Raw genomic sequence first — 16941 nt, forward strand, 5'->3', positions numbered from 1 at the left:
TAACCACCAGTCTGGCTTTAGAGCAGCCAGAAGCACTGAAACTGCTCCCCTGAGCACCAGTGAAGACGTGTTCTCAAATCTCGACTATAACCTTCCTTCTGTCCTCATTCTCCCTGATCTATCCTCTGCTTTCGATACGGTCAACCACGCCATCCTGATCAATCTTCTACGTGACAATCTGGGCATCGCGGGTCAGGCCCTAGCATGGTTGACTTCCTTTCTCTCCTGTGAACCTTCCCAGGGTCCAACTTGGGTCCTTTCTCTCTCCCACCTTTCTCTCTGCTTGTGGTATTCCCCAGGGCTGTACCCTCTCACCCTGGCTCTGCAACCATTACTTGGCTCCTCTGGCCCACCACATCTCTACCTTGTGTTCTAACTTTCAGTGTTATGCGGATGACACTCGGCTCTCTTTCAGGCTCTCCTCAGCCTCCTCTGATCTTTCGCTCATTCTTAACTTTCTATCTGCGATGATTCAGGTATGGTGTGCCTCCAACAATCTCTACCTTAATGCCAGTAGGACTGAGATCCTTCTCATTGGGACCATTGCTCCCGCTTTCCCTCCTGCACTCCAGTTGCCCACCCTGGGCCCTCCACCCGCACCTTCCTGCGAGACTAAGAACCTTGGGGTCATCCTCGACTCCACCCTCTCCTATGCTTCTCACATCTCGGACATCTCTAAGAAGTCACCCTACCAGCTGCACCTCCTCAGAGGTAGTCTTCCTTTTCTCACTTTCCCGCAGAAGCTCACTGTCTCCAGAGCCCTGGTTCTCTCTAGGCTGGGCTACTGCAACAGCCTCTTTCTAAATCTGCCTGCCTCTACTTTTTGCCCTTCGCAACTAATCCAGAGCAGGACTGCGAGACTTGTTCTTGGCCTCAAGCACAGGGATTGTATCTCTCCAGCCCTGAACTCTCTCCACTGGCTCCCAGTGGCTGCAAGGATCAAGTTCAAGACCATCTGCATCGTCCACAAGGCTTTCTGGGGCAGGGGACCACACTACATCCAACTCTCGCTTCCGAAGCATCTTCCTTCTCAAGCCCTCTGCTCATCCACTTCCAACCCTCTGAGGGTCAGACACTTCTCCAGTAAGAGAGTGTGGGGTATATCTCTGTCCTCGGCTGGGGCATCTCTCGGGAACAGTCTCCCTGCCTCTCTCAAACTTGAGCAGGACCACCTAAGGATCTGGAAGCAACTGAAGACATTACTTTTTGCTTCAGCATTCTCTCTCTCCCCTGCAGATGCTGTCTGCTGTGCTAACTAGTCACCTGGCCTCCCATTGAACCGCACAGGCACTAGGCTACTGCACTACCTGTGACCGTTAGCCCCTTGCACTGCCTCGGGGCCTCCCACCCACTTAAGGGTATGTATCTTAAACCCTACAGTCCCCTACCTCTCTGAACTTACTGAGCCACCACCCTGGAAGCACTTAATGCGTTCTTACCACTGCACTCTCCCCTCCCTCGGCACTTCCCCTCTTCCTTCTCCCTAGCATTTGCACAATTAGAATGATACGAGGCTTAGTAAGATTGTTTGTTTTGTCCTCCATCTGTCTACCCTTCCTTGTCTTGTCATGCCTAGAAACACTTGTGTACAAGCGCATTATAAATGACTTATCATATCATATCATATCATATGTATTTTTATTTTATTTCTATAAGCGCTTAACGCCTAAGCGTTTTACAAAACAAACAGTACAATGGGATGAAAAATGAACAGTAAATCCAAAAGATCAAGCAGAAAGAAGTTAGGCCTTAAGTCGGGTTTTAAAGGGGGGAAGAGAAGTAGAGCACAAGGGGAGAGGGGGGTGTTACAATACTTCAGAGCAAGCAAAGTAACAGAGCAAGAGGCGGCAAAGGGTCAGTGTGAAACAGTTAGAAGAAAGAGGGATTGTGAACAAAGGGAAAAGTGTTGGGGAAAAGAAGCAGATCAGAGAAGAAATTTAAGAAAGATGGTTAGAAGGAAGACCAAAGGGAGAGAAGAACAGTAGAAAATTCAAGAGAAAATAAGAGAAGAGATGAGAAGTTTAGAATCAGAAAAGTTAAGGAACCAATGGGCCTTCCAGATACTATACAGTTGATAGTGGCAAGAGCATGATATAATAGAAATATGTGGAGAGAAGGAGAGCGAGGAAACAAAAACAACACCCTAGTTACATGAAGTGGAAGAAATGGGCAGAGGGCAATGGAGAAAAGAGATTGAGAGAGGGGAGAATTAGTATTAGCGGGAAAGAAATAACCTATTTTTTAGAGCAATTAAGGTCAAGATAGGACATCCATGAATGTATTGCACTAAAACAGGCAGGGAGAGAGGAGTGAATGGAATGAGTAAAAGAAATAAAGGGCATAAAAATTTGAGAATCATCAGCATAAAAATGGTTAGAGAACCCAAAGGAAGAATCCCAAGGAAGAGGTATAGAGTGAGAAAAGGAGGAGACCAAAGACAAAAGGATAGAGGAGGAGTGACTAGCTGTCAAGACGTGAGTCACCGCGTAGACTAAAGTACCTCCGTCCCCAAGTACCTGTCAACGAGATATAAGATAACTCGCTGACCGATTATTGGGACCACAGGTGGCTGGACCAACAGCACAGGGTCCCCAGGTAGCTGAAAAGGAAACAGGACAGGTTAGAGTCAAAGCACTGTGCAGTACAAGGCAAAATAACTAGAGTAATCGCACCTAACCATGCAATGGGGTACAGGCACTGAAGTGAAGGAAGGAGTCAGGCTCCCTAAATACAGGAAGTACTTCCTCCACTAGATGTGGTGCACAGTGTGTATGCAGCAATGATCCAGCTACAAAGAGGATATAACCCAGGATACTGCAACAGGGAGGCAGCGTGGAAAACAGACGCAGTGCAGTAGTGATCCTGGTACAAGGGGAAGTCCAATAGCAATCCGATATGAAATCTGTGGTCAAGTTTGTTGAGATGTGCCCAGACTTCAACATGCATCTCTTACACTCAAGAATGATGAGCGGACACGGAGTCTTCATGAACACATCTTTATTCTCACACGTTATCTGGAGAACTGATTAACCCCCTGTCATTTCCGGTCCCTCCCCTTCCTGCGGCCCCGTGTTCCTTTCCACGTGACCAGGGAGTCATGTGACGACATCACACCCCCCCGATACTAAACATTAAGTTCGTTATCAGGGCATCTCTTCAATGAGACGAGGTGGTCTTCTTCGAGTTCTCTGAGGTCTCCAATTGTTTCTTTCATTAGATTCCTGATGCAGCCAACAGGGCTCATCAGTGTCAGAATCCTCCTGATCTCCTTCATAGGGTGCATCCCGCACCGACACGTCTCTTGGCACGTGATGCTCGATTAGGGGTAGGATCCCTGGCATTTTTTTGAAGTGAGAACTGTTCCTTGTCACTACGTGCGTAGTTCCTTCAGCTGTGATGAGAGAGCCTTTCCTCTGCTTGACAGTGAGGGGTTCTTCATTGAATGCTGCCATGTTTTTGCGGTTTTGTGGCTGTCTCGCAACGACTATGTCTCCTGGTTCTAAGATGTTCTCTTCAGCCCTTCTTTTCTTATCCGCTGTGTCTTTCATGGTTGCTTTCTGGGATGTGTCTTGTTGTCTCATCTCAGCATCGTCTTTGTACCTTTCTTCTTCTAGTTCTATGTGGGGTATCCTGGTTCGCACATTTCTCCCAAACATGACTTCTGATGGTGATTTGCCAGTGGTGCTGTGTGGGGTATTTCGATAGTCTCTCATTAATTTACACAGTAGTTTCTCCACTGGTTCTCCCGTCAGGCGAGCTATTTGTGTGGTGCGTTTGATGCTCCCCATGAAACGCTCAACTGTACCATTCGCTTGAGGCCATAACGGTGTTACTTTTCGGTGGTGGAAACCCATATATTCCGCGAAGGTTTTGAAGTCTTGTCCGGTAAATGGAGGACCATTATCTGATTTCACTACTTTCGGAATTCCGTATGTGGCAAACATCCTATCCAATGCAGGTATGGTGTGATATGCCGCTGTTGACGGCACAATTTGTATATCTGGGAATCTGGAGTATTCATCTATTGCTACAAAGACATATTCTCCCCCTTCCAATGGACCATAGTGATCTATCGCAATCTCTTCCCAGGTTCCGTTGGGCAATTCAGTCATTCTGAGCGGTTCAGGTCTAGTTTGAGGGTTAAGAACCACACACGTGGGACAGTTCTTGAGCAGTTCTTCCACTTGTGTGTCCATTTGGGGAAACCACACCCTTTGTCGCAACATCCTTTTCGTGGACATTATTCCCCGGTGTCCTTCATGCGCAAGCTCAAGGACCTTTTTCCTTAATGACCGAGGAATCACTAGTTTTGTCCCTTTTAGTAAGAGTCCTTCTGTTTCTGCAAGCTCTTCCTTTACTGTGAGCAGACAGGTGATGTCTTGCTTGGTGTCTTCTTCCGCACTTTCTTTGAGTTGTTTTGCCTGTTTCCAGTGCCCTGTCTCAAGACATCTCATAATGATCTGCATTGCAGGGTCCGAGTTGGTTTCTGTGGCTATTTGTTCCATGTCCAGACCTGGTGGTGTACTTTCTTGGACCACATACATGATGTATTGATCTGCAATGGATGGATCAGAGTTGCAGTCTTGATTGGGATGACGCGAGAGGAAATCTGCTGGATTTTGTTCTTTTCCCGGTCGATGAATGATGTTGAATTGATAGTCTTGTAGCCTTAAGGCCCATCGAGCTATTCTGGGAGGCATCTTGGCTTGAGCATTTCCATAGATGAACAATAATGCCTGGTGATCTGTGACTATGGTGAAAGGTTTCCCATACAGGAAGAGATGAAAATGCTCGCATGCCCACACGACCGCCAAGCCTTCCCTCTCCGCTTGTGAATATGCTTGTTCAGTCTTTGAGAGGCTGCGGCTGGCATAAGATACTATGTGTATGGACTGGCCATCTTTGTGATCAAGTTGAGTCAGAATGGCTCTGAGGCCAACTGGACTAGCATCCACTATCAATTCTGTGTGCTTCTGTGGGTCAAAGTATGCCATATTTTTGGCATCTGCGATGCGATCTTTGATAATTTGGAACGCTTGTTGACATTCATCCGTCCATCGGAAATCGGCGTTAAGTTTGGTGAGGGCTCTCAAGGGTGCACTGACGGATGCAAAATCTTTGATGTATCTCGTGCAATAACTTGCTAGACCCAGGAATGACCGCAGATCGGTGACGGAGGTCGGTGGTGTCGTGCTTGTGAGTGCGCTGACTTTTTCAGGATCAGGTGTCATTCCATTTTTGGAGAAGATGTGGCCGAAAAATCGCAGGGTTGGTTTTCTAAATTCACATTTGTCCTTATTCAGGGTGAGGTGTGCTTCTTCCAGTGCCATGCACACACGCATGAGGGTGTCGTCATGCTGTTCTTGAGTTTGTCCAAAGACTAAGATGTCATCACTATAGTTCAAACAATTTGGTACGTGTTTTATTATGTTATGAATTTCCGACTGAAATATTTCGGCCGCTGAAGAAACTCCAAAACTGAGCCGCTTGTATCTGTAGAGGCCCAGGTGAGTAGCAAAAGTGGTGATGTATCTGGACCTTTTGTGAAGTTCTAATTGATGGTACCCCTTATTGAGGTCTAGTTTTGAAAACACTGTGGCTCCATTGAGCAGATGCACCATGTCCGTTATTCTGGGAGATTGATGACGTTCTCTCAAGATTGCTTCATTGGGTCTTCGCATGTCCACGCAAAGGGGACTGGCACAATGGGAGACACCCAAGGAGTGGGACCTTCAGCAGGTTCAATTATGTCCGCTTCCAAGAGTTTCATTAATTCGGTTTCCACTTGTTTTTGTATATTGATGGGAATACCACGGAAGTGTTGCGCTACCGGAGGAATGTTGCTGTCTATATGTAGTTTAATTTGTCTGTCCTTCAATTTTCCGAGTCCTCTGAATAATGTAGGGAAAATCTTGTCAATGTTGGCGGTGGGGTCCAGGTGCTTGTGCATCATGAGTCTATATAGAACGTGAATCAGACCCATGTCGACCGCAGATTTGTAGCTGAGAATGCATCCACTGTCAGTGGCTGCTTCGAGAACATGCATGGGTATTTCCTTCACGTGATCTTTGTATCGACATGACGCCGTGAAGAAACCTTTACATGGTAGTGGCGTCTTGGAGCCATATGGAAAAATGAGCGCTCTCGCTGGTTGTAAACGTGGTGCATTTGGCATGTTGTTGTACACTTCTTCACTCACCACATTTACCGTGGCTCCTGTGTCCACCAGAAATTCTGCAGCCACTTGGTTGACATTGATGATGAGAGTGGGGCTATTTTCTTTTGCCGTGGGGTTTCCAAGTGCATATAGGTAGCCTTTTATCCGTGGTTCTCCTCTGTGTGGATTTGATTCCTTCTTGGGTTTGTCCTCTGAGGAGGTGCTAGAGATACTGTCAGAATGTGATTGTTCCACCAGACACCTGACATATCTCCGAGGACGTCTTCTCCGCCCGGAGGATGAAGATTTGTTGTCACGCCACTCATGTGTGGGTTTTGATTGTCTTCTATTTGATGGTTCTTCTCGTTGTCGGCGGCGTGTCGCGTCATTATTGTAGTGTGACTCACGATTGGGACTCATGCGCCTCAATTCCCTTTCTGGTGAGGAGCGTCTATTTCTTCCACTTCCTCGCAATTTGCTGCGATAGATGAAACACACAGCCTTGTAATGATTTTCCCCCCCGCATGCAGAACAAATTTGACCCATGGCAGGACAAATGCCTTCATGAGGATATTCATGTCCACAGCGATAACAAAATGGATCTGCGTTTCCTTTGGCGTTGCTCTCAAGTTTGTGTAGATTTTCATGTCTCCCATGAATGATGGTGATGCCATCAAGACTCTCCACCTGTGCTGTTAATGCCACCTCAGACCGAGCCAGGCGTAGAATCTCTTCCAGATTTCGAGCCTTTTGTAGGAGCCGTTTTCTGAAATCACTGCTTTCGCACCCTACAATTATCTGTGAGCGAAGTGCCTCCTCATTTGAGTAGTTGTTAAAATCGCAGTGTTTCATCTTTATTCTTAGTCTCATCACAAATGCATCCATTGTTTCACCTTTTAGTTGTTTAGTGGTGTGAAAGATATGACGCTCATAGTCCACGTTTGTGTGTGGCGTGAAGTAGTTTGTTAGAGTTGTCTTCAATTTGGTGTAGGTGTCTGTGTCATCTTCAGGAATTTCATCTAGAATGTCTCTCACATTTGATCCTATGGCATGGGTGAGTAAACTGTGTTTCCTTTCATCCTCTAAAGGGCCCACTGCCTTGAGACACACTTCAAAATCCCTCACCCACTTTTTCCATCTTGGTCCCAGTGTGCTGGTGTCACTTAGGTCAAAATTGGGGGGTAGTTGTGTTATCAGGCCGTCCGTCATGCTTGTGCGTGTTGTTTTGACAGGAGTTACTTGTACAGTTAGTGATTCCTCAGATGAATCATCAAGCATGACAGATGATATGCAACTGTGCACTTGCTGAGTGTGTAAACTTGGATGACAGCAACTACGTGTTTCTTGTTAAGACTTGATTTCAGTGTGCGACACAAAAGTATGTGTGTGGGGAGCCGACGCGCTCCACCCACGTGGCTTCCACAAATTGGGCAGAGAGAGAGAGAGAAAAAAAAAAAAATATATATATTATTATTATTTATTTATTTATTTTTTTTTTGAAGAGAGTGAAAGTCTCTGTGTGTTTTGTCTGTCGTTCGCGTACCTTTTATGTGTGTGGGGAGCCGACGCGTCACCCACTGATGCCACTTCTTCTGGCGGGAAAACGCTGTGAGGAGCCGACGCGCTCCACTCACACGCCTCCACGTGAGGAGCCGATGAGCTCCACTCACGATCAGATCCCTTTCACAGGAATGAGCCGTCGCGGGGAGCCGATGCGCTCCACCCGCGAATTTCCTGCCCGCCGTTGGCGGGAAAACGCTGTGAGGAGCCGACGCTCTCTACTCACACGCGAAATGTGCCTCTGTGAATGCGAGGCAGTCGCAGGGAGCCGATGCGCTCCACCCGCGACACGGACGTGTGGAAAACTGCAGGGAGCCGACGCTCTCCACCTGCGGGTCTTCCTGTCACCGATGGCGGTTATTTGCAGGGACCGCTCTCGGATACCTGATGGAAGTTCAGCTGGCGGGGAGTACACTGACTCCCACCCGCCGTATGTTGCCGTCGAGCCCGAGACGCCGGATAAGTGATCCTGCTGCGTGGATTCACTCGTCGCCAGTGTTGAGATGTGCCCAGACTTCAACATGCATCTCTTACACTCAAGAATGATGAGCGGACACGGAGTCTTCATGAACACATCTTTATTCTCACACGTTATCTGGAGAACTGATTAACCCCCCGTCATTTCCGGTCCCTCCCCTTCCTGCGGCCCCGTGTTCCTTTCCACGTGACCAGGGAGTCATGTGACGACATCACACCGTTCAATGAGGAATCACCAAGAGCGCAAGGAAATCAGCGTCGTAACAAAACACAGTCCAGAGAGTAATGTGTTAAAGATTTGCTAAGGTTTAGAAGCCAGGAAATCAAAAGTACTTGAAGACGTGATGCAAGGAGTAATGTTAGGTGCTGGCCGGGAACACAGCTGAGAAGCGCTGAGCCTCGTGCCGAGCGTTCTTTTAAGCGCATTGCTGTGGTAACCGATCACGTGACTGCTTACGTGTCACGTGATCGGATAATGGCGTTACCCAAACATCCCCTAGTTTCCAGGATAACTGCCATCGGGAATGCAGCCGGAGCCGCCAGGGAAGCATCCTCTGTAAGGGGGCAGAATTCCTCCCTCAATGGCATACACAACGGCATGTGCAGTGTTTGCCGTGCCCCTGCTAGTTAGAACTCTGTTGTGAACGGCGAACGTGCTTGATGGGGATTGTAGGCGTGACACTAGCCCCGGAGACTGAAAAAGTATGGCCAAAAAGATAAGAATGAAATCAGTTGAGAACAGAGTCTTGTAAACCAATGTTGACTAGCGATGAAGGAAGAATATGATGGTCAACTGTATCAAAAGCAGCCGACAAGTCTTACTGAACAAGAAGAGAAGAAAGTTTAGAATACGAGAGGTAAGGAGTGAGTTGATGACCATCAGAAGAGTAGATTCAGTGGAGTGATGTGGCCCAAGTGAAGGCAGATTGATAAAAGAGGAAACCAGTGTGCACGCTTCAGAAGTTTGGAGAGAAAAGGAAGGAGAGAAATAGGTCGATAGATAGCAGGCAAGGAAGGTCAAGTATTTGAATTCATAACCACTAATGTGCCATGTAAATACCATGCCCATATTTTGCCTTTTGTTCTCCTGACTCTAAGATTGTAAATTGATCCGACCTAAAAACTTAGTCTCGGCCCTTCCAAGCCACTTTCTCCTGAGTTCAAATCCTACTCTAACAGCCCTGAATATATAAGTTCCCCTTGAGGTGAGTAACCTAAATCAAAAACACCCTCTTCCAAAGATCAAGGGTATCGCTCTACTCTTATACTAAATTCTAACATTAGGATCCATTTTCGAAGCGAATTGCAAGTATAATTTGTAAAAGTTGTTCCTCATGATAAGGACTCTTGAAGCAACAACCGTTTGATTCTCATTGTATACCACAAACAATTGTCACCTCTCAACAACTTATTGCATGTCGATCTGAAATCAATGTAAAGGAAACTTTAACCTGTCCTTTTATTTTACATCAATACCTCTTTTCTTAAACCTGGTTTTCCTTTACTTCTATTTCTCAGGTTGGTGCATCTTCAAATTCCTTCGATCTGTTTCTACTCTTCTTGGATCACCTGCTGTACCAAAGAGGCTTTTCCATTCTTTTCAAAACTGCTAGTTTGTTCTTGAGGTCATTCCATTCAAATGCAATTTTATTTATTGATTATTTATAATGCGCCTATACAGCAAATGGTGTTTCATGTCGCCACAAGACCAAAAGGAGGCGGGGGGAACAGGGATGAAGAAGAACAAAAACGGTCCTACTAGGCCTTGTGTTATTCGGATCATGCCAGTGCAGCAACAAGGAGTGCAGGAGATTGGGGAGCAAGGGTGGGGGCGGGAGCGCCGGTCAGAGTGGAATGTGAAGTTGCCAAGGTGGGAAGGGAAGTGCAGGTCGGAGTGGAGAGTGCGCAAGTGCAGAGGGGAGAAGGAGGGGGAAAAGGCCCCTGGGCTAGGCCGGTGCGAAGTGGGGGTCAGGTGGACAAGTGCCAGGGGAATGCAGGGAGTGCAGGGAATGAAGGTCCACATGCTAAGTGCGAGGACATAGCTGTACAGGGCTCAGTAGGTTTGCAGGCCTGCCAGGCTAGTACGGGGAGGGAGCCCAGTGGGCTAGTGCTGGAATGGGGGGGTAGAGGGAGACCAAGGTAATGGGGTAGACTGGGCAGGGAGGGCCTGGTGCCCTGTAAGACTCAGAAGGAACAAGGCAGTCAATCAAAATGTGTCAGAGGGGGGAATTCGCAGGGGAGGGGGAGAGTGAAGAAAGAAGCAAAAAGGAGGGTCTTGAGAAGCTTCTGGAACTTAACGAGATCTGGCTCAAGCCTGAGGGGGGCAAGGAGGCCATTCCAGAGGGAGGCTCCTGTGGAAGAGAGCGGTCTGCCACCGCCCCCCTCGCCCCCATTCTGCTTGGAAAAGCATCTGATCTGCACGGAGTTGGTGCTAGAAGACCGAAGGGCTCTAGCGGGCAGGTATTTAGGGAGAAAGAGTTGGATGTAGTCGGGCCCCAGACCTCAGAAATCCTTGTGGATGAAGCAGAGGGTCTTGAACTTGATCCTCACAACAACCGGGAGCCACTGGAGAGAGCTTAGGGCTGAGAGATGCGGTCCCTGGGCTTGAGGCCAAGGACATGTCTTGTCGTCCTATTCTGGATAAGTTGAAGAAGGCGATGGGAGTATTTAGGCAGATTGAGGAAGAGGCTCTTGCAGTAGTCCAGCCTACAGAGGACCAGAATGCTAGATACTTTGAGTTTCTGGGGGAAGGTGATGAAACGGAGAATGCCTCTGAGAAGGTGCAGCTGAAATTGGGCCTTCTTGGCAAGGTCCGCGATGTGAGGAGAGAAGGAGAGAGAGGAGTCAAAGATCACATCAATGTTTTTTGCCTCACAAGAGAGTGAGGGGAGGGGACCCATCGAGGGCGGCCAGAGAGTAGGAGGGAAGGAGGGAGCTGGCGTCCCAATGAGAAGGATCTCAGTTTTACTGCCATCAAGGCAGAAATCGTTAGCAGTGCACCATGCCTGAATAGCAGTCATACAGTCAGGAATGAGAGACGATGACGAGGAGGCAGTGGAGGGAAGCTTGAAGGAGAGCTGTGGGTCACCCGCATAACACTGGAAGTGAGGAGAGAAGGCGGAGATCAAATGGGACAGAGGGGCAAGGCAGATGTTGAAGAGCCACAGCGAGAGTATAGAGCCTTGAGGGACGTTGCAGATGGAGAGTGTAATGGAGGTGAGAAAAGGGCCCAGTTGAACGTGGGATGGTTGGTCAGAGAGAAAGGAGGTCAACCAATCCAGTGCCAGTTCTGTGATGCCCAGGGTATCACAGAGAGGATTTGTAGGGATGGCATGATTGATCGTCTCAAAGGCAGAGAAAAGATTGAGAAGGATGATAATGGAAGGAGAGTTGGATTCATGATTTGAGAGCAAGTCTTCATGCGTGTTCAGGAGTCCAGTTTCCATGCCTCTGGCTGCTCTGAAGCTAGACTGGTGGTCGTGGAGACAACCAACAGATTCAGTGTGGTGGATCAGCTGGGAGATGACCAGCTTCTCCGAGAGGTTGCCCAGGAAGGGGTAATGCCGTTAAGGCAGTAGTTAGCCAGACAGGAGGGGTCAGTAGAAGGCTTTTGGCTCAGAGGGTGCACCAGGGAGTGCTTGAGGGGAAGCAGGAAAGAGCCAGTGGCAAAGAAGTGATTGCAGAAATCAGCCATGGCTGGAGCAAGGGAGACAATGTTGTCCTTGACAGTTCTGGAGGAGCAGGGGAACACCTGTTTGGAGACCTTCATCTAGAGGACTTGTCTAGAGACCTCATCCGATGCTATAGGCGAGAAGGGGGGAAGGGGAGAGGGGGGCCAGGAGAGGCCTGAGAATGGGTGAGGGAGAAGGGATGGATGTAGAGGAAAGTGAGGACAGGAGTTTTGGTTATGAAGTGAGAAGCCAGTGCAGTGCAGAGGGTCAGGGATGGCAGAGGAGAAGTGGAGACTGCAGTGTGATTGGCATGTTCCTTGCAGATCTTGAACTGTTCAGCCATGTTGTAAGTGGCCCCAGAGATGCAGGCTTGGATATAGGCCTTCTTGGAGCAGATGGAAAGTCTGTATTGACTTTGGAGCAGGCGGCAGGCCAGTCTGTCAGAAAATGTGCGTGAAGCTTGCCACTTCTGCTCAGCAGCTCTGCACTTGTGTTTCAGAGAGGCTAGGTTGGAGTCATACCAGGTGTTGCACTTGGAGGCAGGCTTCATAAGGATCCTCATGACAGGGGCTAGGATGTCAAGGGTGTTGGAGATTGTTGAAGGTTAGCAACCGATGTGTCAGTAAGAGAGTCAGTGGCCGGAGTGGGTAGGGGAATGAAAGTAGCAGCAACTGACACTCACTTCATCTGGCGAATCCCGGAGAAGGAGACTGGTCGTGCGGGCAAAGGCTTGGACGGGAGACCCAAAAGATCCAGGTGAGAGGACAGGAGAGCATGGTCAGACTAGGAGAGGGGTTTAGTGAGAGGGTTGGAGATGGGGATGTCTGCTGAGATGAAAGCATTCAACGTATGCCTGGCTGAGTGTGTCGGACTGGAGGGAAGAATGGTGAGTGAATGAGAGTCACAGAGGCTGCGGAAGAGTCCAGAGGCTGCATCAGGAGAGTCAAGGTGAATATTGAAGTCTTCGAGAAAAAGAAGCTTGGAAGGAAAGCAAAAGGGAGACTGGACCAGGGGCCCTGTAGACGGTGGCAAGAGTCAGCGAGTGGATTGGAGAGTTACCAAGCCTGCAGACAAGGCATTCAATGGAAGAGTATGTCTCAGTGGGTATGACAGTAACAGAGACCCATTCAGGGAAGATCAGGGCCATGCCTGTTGTACTACCTTGATGAATGATGGAGTTGGGGCATTAGGAGATTTTATAGATGATTTATTCAAGGAAGTCCCCGGCGGGCAACATCCACCAACCGACCATCATAACAGTGACGTTTCGCTCCTCTTGCCGGAGACAGGTTCCAGAACAAGGGAAACGAAACGTTCTTATTGGAATCATTTAACATTCCACATTATAACATCTCCCTTCCCAAACATTCAAAGAAGAGTAATAACCATAACTATGTACAAAACAAACACAGAAAATTAACATAGGCTGCAACAACCTTGACCCATATAACTGTGTATAAGGTTCATCACTATGGGGATCCATGAAACAGCCTAAATCTAAGGTAACTATATACAAGGTTCACATATTGCAAATAGCATACCCCCATCCCCAATAAGGCCTCCTAAACGATATTAAGGAAGGAGGGACACTGAGGAAAAAGGATACACTCCAAGAGTCAGCAACATGTCTAGCGCTATATGATCATAGGCTAAATTGATGTCAGGTCTGCAGACTCTGTGGTAGTTAATAATAAATACAATCTTCCTTGTAGTTTGGTACAACTCTTCTGGGCCTTGATGAGTACTCAACATTTCTGCATGGAGCTTTATAACTCTTCCCTTCGACCGGCTTCCTCACTGTTTCTTCCTCATTTATAGCTTGACTGGATGCTTCAAAAGTGGTGTTACCACTCTTTACTCCACTCTTTTCCACCAAAATGATGTCATCACAAGACCACTTGTTTCCATCTTCCAAAGTTGCTGATTTTTTAGAACACTTGATTACTTCCTGGGGAGCACGGAACTTGGATTTCCCTTTCGAAATCCTTTTGGGTTCTCTTACTCTGACCCAATCTCCACCTTCCACTTTACTCTCCTTCACGTGTCTTTGTCGATCATAGTACTTTTTGTATTGCTCTTGTCTTATCTTAACTCTCTTCATAATTTCATCCATGTCAATATTTGCTCTCTTCCTTGTGGTCATCCAAGCAGGTTTGAGCCTGTTGTTGGCAATCCTTCCCCTCATCAAGGTGAAAGGTTCCACTTCCGTCACAGAATGTGGGGTGACTTTGTAGGTGTTTAACGCTTCCTTAAGTGTATCTTTCCATGGCAAATTATTCGCTACAGTCAACTGAATTGTTCCTTTTATGAAGCGGTTCATTCTCTCCACTAGCCCGTTACCCATGGGATGGTACAAGGCCATGGTGTTTTGTTTGATAGCTCGATCTCTCAGGAAACACTGTACTTCTTGCGACATGAACTGAGCTCCATTGTCTGAAATCAGCTCCTGTGGATCACCCTCTCTACTAAAAATCTCCTCTAAAAATTTTGTAACTTTGCTGGCGGAAACTGACTCCTCGATGACTCCACACTCCACCCACTTTGACGTGTAATCAACCAATACAATAAGGTATATTTTCAATGGTTCTAAAACTTCATAGGGACCAGATATGTCAATGGCCAGCTTTGACCAAACAGCATTTGGTACAGTTATCGGTTGAAGTGGTGTGGTTCTTGTTAGTTTGCCTTTGTCGCTCACTGCACAGGCGGAGCACCCCTTGACTAGTGATTCTAGTTCACCCCACACGTTGGGCCACCAATATGTCCCTCTGACTCTTCTTTTTGTCAAACTCCTACCTATGTGCCCTTCATGGGCAATATCCATGATTCTCCTCCTCAGTGTTGTAGGAGGAACAATGCGATCCCCTCGATAGACACACACCTCATCACATGACATTTCATCTTTAATCTTTTCCCAAGACTTGATTTCTGTCTGGACATTCTTCCAACCACTCACCACTGCTTTCCTCGATCTTGTTCTGGATCCAATTTTGTGGCTGTAACCCACTCATCTCTTCCAAAACTGGGATGTATTTGCGCAATAATAGAATCCAAATCTTGATCTTCTGTCACATTCTCACCACTTAATTGCTCATCACCCTCACCAGTACACGGCAAGCGGGAAAATCAATCAGCAACCTTATTTGTTCTGCCGGGGGTATACTTTATGACCACATTGTATTGCATAATTATTAATGTCCATCTTCTAATACGGGGAGACGTTAAATGAGAATTCTTTGGGTTCAATACATGAATAAGTGGTTTGTGATCCGTTTTGAGTTCAATTGGAATTCCCCATATCAGTCCTTTGAAGTGTTCTAAAATCCATTTAATGGCTAGTGCCTCTTTCTCAATAGTTGAGTAGTTTTTCTCTGCTCCCTTTAGGGTCATAGAGGCAAAAGCGATTGGAACAACAAAACCATCACGAATCTGCTCTAAGACACCTCCTAATCCCACATTACTTGCATCCAACGATACAAGAGTCTTGGCACCACAATTGAACATCTTGAGGGCAGGTGCTTTGTTAATTAAATCTTTGATTATGTCCAATTCCTTTTTACACTCTGCCGACCATTCAAACTTCGTGCCTTTGGTCATCAAATTTCTCATCTGACAAGTTCTATCTGCATAATGGTCCACAAATTTAGAGTAGTATTCTGTGAGACCCAATAAACTCCGGAGTTGGTCTTTATTTACAGGATCAGGAAGTTTAAGAATGGTATTTATCAAAGTCTCTTTCGGCCTTATACCATCTTCATTGATGCAGTGACCCAAATATGTCACCTCCCTTTTTTTTATCTTGCATTTCTCGATCTTAAGAGTCAAACCTTTCTGTTGTATTATTTGCAACACTCCTAGAAGTTTGGCGTCATGGTCTTCTTCTGTCATGGCAGACACCAATGTGTCATCCTGAATATAATGTACCCCTTTTAGACCACTGAAAAGATGTTGCATAAGTCTCTGAAAGACGGCAGCTGCCGATGCCAAAACGAACAGCAACCTCTTGTATCGGAAGGCCCCCAAAGGTGTTATAAAAGATGTAAGATGTCTGGACTCCTCTTCTAACACAACTTGATGATAGGCAGACGATAAATCTAGCGTGGAGAAAAACTTTGCCGATTCCATTTCTCCAATGTTGGGTAACGGATGGCGATCAATCCAAATATTGTTGTTAAGGTCTCTTAAGTCTACACACATTCTAATTGCTCCTTCGGGTTTCCTCACAATAACAATTGGAGACAGCCACTCAGAGCTGTCAATTGGTTCAATGATGTCTTGTGAGCACAGTTTTTCCAACTCCTTCTGTAGAGCTTCTCTTGTACCAATCGGAATGTTCCTTACCCTGTGCACCACCGGTCTTGCACCTCTCCTAAGTATTATGCGATGCTTGAAACCCTTCAGAACACCTATATTGTCATTGAAAAACCTTGGAAAAGCCTGTTCGCCAAATTCTCGGCAGAATCGCAGCTGTTGTTCATTATACTCATAATCGGTACATTTTCACCAGGGTGTATTCTGATCCTCAGTGATGCCTGCTCCCACCATCCAACTATCGAAAAGCCATCCTTCGCTACATATAATTTACAGTACGTCTTCCTCCCCTCAAAGTCCAATTGCACCCACGTATACCCCACAATATCAATGGGTGTTTTGCCATACCCCTTTGCCTTGACTTTGGACACTTGGAGATCATTCATGTCCTTTTTTAATACATTCAGATATGTGTTTACATCCACCATGGTATATGGCGAACCTGTGTCGACCATTACCTGTAGAGTAACGCCATTTGTTGCCATGGGCAACCAGGGACCAACAGTGCCTCCAGCTGGTGTGAAAGCCAATACATATACCTCATCTTCGAGGCAACTAGTGATTGCCACCAAATCATTTGACCCAGCCGACTCTTCCAGTGCTCTCACACTTGTCGTAGCTCCCCTTCCAAAATGATTATTATTTCTTGTGGTGTTGTAACGTAGATTGAATCTACCTCTACCTCTAATATTTCGACAAACTTTCCCAAAATGGCCCACTTGTCCACATCTGTAACATTCTGCCGAGTGGGCCGGACAATCTTTC

This window comes from Ambystoma mexicanum, chromosome 10 (genome assembly GCF_040938575.1).
Source record: "Ambystoma mexicanum isolate Mex_15411 chromosome 10, UKY_AmexF1_1, whole genome shotgun sequence".
NCBI lineage: Eukaryota > Metazoa > Chordata > Amphibia > Caudata > Ambystomatidae > Ambystoma > Ambystoma mexicanum.